This window comes from Herpailurus yagouaroundi, unplaced genomic scaffold, assembly GCF_014898765.1.
Source record: "Herpailurus yagouaroundi ecotype Mexico unplaced genomic scaffold, PumYag 211, whole genome shotgun sequence".
Taxonomy (NCBI): Eukaryota; Metazoa; Chordata; class Mammalia; order Carnivora; family Felidae; genus Herpailurus; species Herpailurus yagouaroundi.
In genome coordinates this window covers 8645483-8651956 of record NW_024412442.1, presented here as the reverse complement: position 1 = coordinate 8651956, position 6474 = coordinate 8645483, and positions in this window count along the sequence as shown.

Here is a 6474-nt window from a genome sequence, read left to right as displayed (position 1 = left end):
CAGGCTCCAGGCTCCAAGCTGTCAGCACAGAGCCTGATGCAGGGCTCAAACCCACAAATCGTGAGATCATGACTTGAGCTGAAGTCGGACGCTTAACCAACTGAGCCACCCAGGCACCCCTCCAGTTTTGCTTTCCTTTTGGAAGATTGCTTTGGCTATTTGAGGTCTTTTGTGGTTCCGTACAAATTTTAGGATTGTTCGCTCTAGCTCTGTGAAAAATGCTGGTGGTATTTTGATAGGGACTGCATTAAATGTATAGATTGCTTTGGGTAGTATAGATGTTTTAACAATACCTATTATTCCAATCCATGGTGAACATTTTTAAGTTGTGACAGCTTGTTGTATTTACCTAGACCTGTCGGCACCATCTTTTGAGTTGGCAAACTTTCCTAATGTTTAACACTAGCCCTTGCATATAATGAATGCTCAATATGTGCCAATTGACTCAGTGAACACTTTTTAAAATGCAAGAGAAATTAAAATAATTCAAGTTCAAATCCTCAGCAACAAAAGTATTCTTTCTGTAGCTCTTGGTTATAAAGTTTAAGGTTACTTACACCTTATTAAAAATGCTTTTTCACAGAGGCACCTGGGTGGCTCAGTCAGTTAAGTGTCTGACTTTGGCTCAGGTCATGATCTTGTGGTTCGTGAGTTCGAGCCCCATGTCGGGCTCTGTGCTGACACCTCAGAGCCTAGAGCCTACTTCCTATTCTGTCTCCCTCTCTCTCTCCCTCTTCCCCCTCCCGTTTGTGCTCTGTCTCTCTCAAAAACAAATAAACATTAAAAAAAAATTAAAATAAATCTGTGCTCATCAAGTGATTTGTGGTGAATCATAACTTTCTTTCCATGTTTGTTTATTTCCTTTGGAGGGTTGAAGGACAGAAATAACTCCTACCATGGTGACCAGAAAGAATCTCAGGGATTGGGTTGTTTTCCCGAACATAAAACTAACCAAGGATCCGAGAATATTAAACTTGATATCTCTAGTTATTTGGTAGCAATCCATTCAAAGATCTCTTATACAGTCTCTCACAAAATAGAACAGTGCACGGGTAAAGTCCAACACCGAGATCACAACCTCCTATTGCTTTTACGGTCTTTCTTTCTAAAGTTGGAAGAATATTTGGACACATGTCAGGTTGGAACAAAAACAATGATCCTTGCATGTAAAAAGCTTAATAAGTTTTTGTCAAGGTTTGAGAGTTCAGAGGAAAAGTCACACCTGGGACAAGTATGGAGAAGTGGAGGAAAGCAGGTTATAAAACTGGAGTCTCAGAAGAATTACTCCTAATTCAGTGCCCCTGAATAAACTTGTAGGAAGAAGATGACCATTGGTGACCATGCCCATGAATTTAAAGAAATGCCACAGCTGGTCTCAGTTTCAGTACCCTCACTCTTGCTAGCAGACAGGACTTAGATTCAGAGCTTCAAACTTTATTTTTTTATTTATTAGAAAATATTTTTAACATTTATTTATTTTTGAGAGACAGAGCGAGACAGAGCATGAGTGGGGGAGGGGCAGAGAGAGGTGAGTACACAGAATCCAAAGCAGGCTCACAACTGTGCTGACAGCTCAGAGCCTGACGTGGGGCTCGAATCCGCAAACCTGGTCATGACCTGATCCGAAGTCGGACGCTCAACCGGCTGAGCCACCCAGGAGCCCCTGGAGCTTCAAACTTTAGATCGGCTTCCATCTACCCATCAGCGACCTTTCCCACCTTTGATTCTGAGAGAAAACAAGCTGAATTGGACCTCCCTCTTATGGTATGAATTGTTTCTGACGACCTGATCAGGAAAGTTTCTTTGGGGCTTGTCCAAACAATAGCATCATGGGCCAGAATAGGGCCTATTACTTGTCCCTTCCTTCAATTGTGTGAGGGAGAACTCCTGGAATGGTGGATTTTCAAGCTGTTCACGGCTTGTGTCAAGGCAGAAAATTGGAACAAGATCACCAACCTTGTGGCGAGACTAAGTCTGTGCCATCTAGCACTGGGGACCAGGCTACACCATCACATATCCATGGATTACTGCTGGATCTAATAGGCTTGCTTTTCACTCTGGACACTTGGGCAAGGGAGTCTTAGAGGTGGCGGAGGACAATTAGGTGGAGGAGACGGGAAAGTGAAAGCCAGATTGGTCCCGATATCCTGACAGTGATCTCGCTTGGGAAGAACAGTTCCAGCAAGAAATGAGATAAGAATTTGTAAAGACCTGTAGGAGTCTCTTGCCTTAGCTGCCAACGGTGACGGGTCAGCCTTCTTCTGTAAAGTGCAAATGTTCTTGGACTTGTCGCTGTCCCCCCGAAAGAGATGGTCATTGGGAAGAGAAGACACACTGGACAAGAGCCCCCTAGAATTTGTAGTGAAGTGTGAGTCAAGGCTTTGGAACTGTTTTCATGAAATTTACCAGAGTAATATGGAAAATATTTTTGATATACAAGTGGATTTCTGAATTGGAATCTTATAAAGTGTGCTTCTCAAACACTCATCGTATGAGTCACCTGAGAATCTTGTGGGTATACAGATGAATCAGTAGGTCTGGGGTGGGGTCTCAGATTCTGCATTTCTAACACTCCCAGGGGATGTCAACGTTCTGCCCTTGGGACTGCACTTTGTATGTAACAATGTCATAAAGGTTGGGACAGGCTGGTAATACCATCAAAATGGAGATAGGAGAAAATCAAGGTGCACTTGGAAAAGGTGGGACTCAGACAGGAAGAAAAGAACTGAGATGCTGCCACACTTCCATCATCATGGTGCCAGATAGGGGCCTTAGACTCCTGCAGATGGGACCAGGACAGAGAGCCTGTAGCGGATGCTGAATGGGGAATGGAGGGACCGAAGGAACTGCTGTGAACAGAGTGCAGACCAAGACCGAGGCCACCGAGGAAAGGGCCACCAGAGACCCAGTCCCATTTAATTCACACCTTGTGGCCTGCATGGTGGTATGCATGAATTTTTGTTTTGAAGAGCTCCTCCAGTGGTGTGTGCTAAATGAGAGCTCATGACGGAATGCCTGCCCGTGGAGGATACCGAGGGCCTACAAGTCCTCGGCACAGTTGTGTGAAAAAAACCAATCTCGGGGCGCCTGGGTGGCGCAGTCGGTTAAGCGTCCGACTTCAGCCAGGTCACGATCCCGCGGTCCGTGAGTTCGAGCCCCGCGTCGGGCTCTGGGCTGATGGCTCGGAGCCTGGAGCCTGTTTCCGACTCTGTGTCTCCCCCTCTCTCTGCCCCTCCCCCGTTCATGCTCTGTCTCTCTCTGTCCCAAAAATAAATAAACGTTGAAAAAAAAATTTAAAAAAAAAAAAAAAAAAAAAGAAAAAAACCAATCTCTTCTTTCTGTGATTTCATCTGATTCTAGCTTGGAGGGGCCACAGCAGGGATGGGGGTAAGCGATAGGAGGAGCAGGAGAAGGGGAAAGAGCAGAGCACCGCCCCCTTCCTGAGGCTGGGTTCCATCTCCAGGCAGGTCTGAGATGAAGGAGTGGGGGATTGACATTGGAATTGGACTGGTCGGTCATGGCAAGGGTCAGCCCAGCGGACTTTTGAGGGACGGGGAGGTGGATTTCAAACACAGCCCCTTGGAGCGCAGTAATGTGGTTCCCCCTGTCCCCTCCCAGGCTCGGCCCATCAGACATGAACTAGTACCAATGCACAGGTTTGAACAAGGACAACTAAGAACAGACTGGAAAAGGTGAAGGGTGGGGGAAGGCAGAGGCCTTTTCTCTGCACTGCAGGGTGGCTGAACTTGAACCCAACCCTGCAGCTCCAACGGATTTATTCCTTTGCAGTGGAGAGCCAGCTTTCTCCCTGCACTCACTGAAGCCTTAAAGTCCCGAGGGCTTTAATTTTCTGGAAGCGTTAAGTTCTGACTCACACAGGAAGGGATGGGTTGCAGGAAGGGGTGGAGGGTAAGGAGAGATTCTAGAACACAAATAAGGAGCAAGCCAGCAGATGTAAAGGTGCAGAACATCTTTTAAAGCTAATGTTGCGTCTGCTGGTTCCATCTGTAGTTGCTTCCTGAACTGTGTGTAGATCTGTGCTCTCTAGAAAAGTGCACATGAATTCTGCAACACCTGCAAAGACATGATCTTATGCAGTATCATTGTGAGTTTGGCCCTGGATCCTAGAACTGGCTGGAATTTCGAATTGGCTCTGCCTTCCATGCTGCCAGGGTTCGTAATGTAACCAGGATCCTGTGGGAGAACCTGGCACGACTGGCCACTGGGCCCACTGTGGCCTTTCCTGGGGCTCAGCCTGCCCCTTTCTCTTCTCCTGAAGGTCCCAGGGATTTGGCCTAGTCCTTGCCTTCTCTAGAAGATTCCTTCTCTGTATTGAAATGAATGGTACAGACTAAAAGCCTAATGCTTACTCTTTCTCTAATAGCTCTCCTGAGGTGTTTTTTTTTTTTTTTAATTTGCCTTGTTTTATAACCACAAATCACTTTTTAAATGATAATATATTTTTTGTTTATTTTTTAATATTTTTGAGAGAGAGAGAGAGAGAGCAAGTGAGCATGCAAGCAGGGGAGAATCAGAGAGAGAGAGAGAGAGAGAGAATCTCAAGCAGACTCCACACTCAGCATGGAACCCCACGTGGGGCTTGATCTCACAACCCTGGGATCATGACCTGAGCCAAAATCAAAAGTCAGACACCCAACCAAGTGAGCCATCCAGGCACCCCTAAATTACAATATATTATAGAGCTCCAACAGAAATTTGTGGATTATAACGTGATGGGATAGAAGACCCTTAGACAAATAGGTGAAAGACATAAGCACAATTTTGTTGTTTCAAAATACTGTGTGAGTGTATAATAGAATGACCACCAACTCTTCAATCATAACCAATATTAAAATAAGACAATAAAAACATTTTCTTTTAAGATTTTTTCTGTTTTTTTTTAATTTTCTTTTTTCTTTTTTAAAATTTACATCCAAATTAGTTAGCATATAGTGCAACAATGATTTCAGAGTAGATTCCTTAGTGCCCTTTACCCATTTAGCCCATTCCCCCTCCCACAACCCCTCCCGTAACCTTCAGTTTGTCCTCCATATTTATGTGTTGTCCCCCTCCCTGTTTTTATATTATTTTTGTTTCCCTTCCCTTATGTTCATCTGTTTTGTGTCTTAAATTGATCATATGAGTGAAGTTATATGATTTTTGTCTTTCTCTGACTAATTCACTTAGTACAATACCCTCCAGTTCCATCCACGTAGTTGCAAATGGCAAGATTTCATTCTTTTTGATTGCCGAGTAATACTGCATTGTGTGTGTGTGTGTGTTTGTATGTATATCTATCTATCTATCTATATATATCTATATATATATATATATTTATCTATCTATATATCTATCTATATGTATATATATACACATACCACATCTTCTTTATCCATTCATCCATCGATGGATATTTGGGCTCTTTCCATACTTTGGCTATTGTTGATAGTGGTGCTATAAACATGGGGGTGCATGTGTCCCTTCGAAACAGCACACCTGTATCCCATGGAGAAATGCCTAGTTGTGCAATTGCTGGGCTGTAGGATAGTTCCATTTTTAGTTTTTTGAGGAACCTCCATACTGTTTTCCAGAGTGGCTGCACCAGCTTGCATTCCCACCAACAATGAAAAACAGATCCTCTTTCTCCGCATCCTCGCTAACATCCATTGTTGCCTGAGTTGTTAATGTGAGCCATTCTTACAGGAGTAAGGTGGTATCTCATTGTGGTTTTGATTTGCATTTCCCTGATGATGAGTGATGTTGAGCTTTTTTCATGTGTCGATTGGCCATCTGGATGTCTTCTTTGGAGAAATGTCTATTCATATCTTTTGCCCATGTCTTCACTGGATTATTTGTTTTTTGGGTGTTGAGTTTGATAAGTTCTTTATAGACGTTGGAAACTAACCCTTTATCTGATGTCATTTGCAAATATCTTCTCCCATTCTGTCAGTTGCCTTTTAGTTTTGCTGATTGTTTCCTTTGCTATGCAGAAGCTTTTTATTTTGATGAGGTCCCAGTTGTTCATTTTTGCTTTTGTTTCCCTTGCCTCCAGAGACGTGTTGAGTAAGAAGTTGCTGTGGCCAAGATCAAAGAGGTTTTTGCCTGCTTTCTCTGCGAGGATTTTGATGGCTTCCTGTCTTACATTTAGCTCTTTCATCCATTTTGAGTTTATTTTTGTGTGTGGTGTTAAGAAAGTGGTCCAGGTTCATTCCTCTGCATGTTGCTGTTCAGTTTTCCCAGCACCACTTGCTGAAGAGACTGTCTTTATTTCATTGGGTATTCTTTCCTGCTTTGTCAAAGATGAGTTGGCCATACGTTTGTGGGTCCATTTCTGGGTTCTCTATTCTGTCCCATTGATCTGAGTGTCTGTTCTTGTGCCAGTACCATACTGTCTTGATGGTTACAGCTTTGTAGTATAGCTTGAAGTCTGGGATTGTGATGCCTCCTGCTTTGGTTTTCTTTTTCAAGATCACT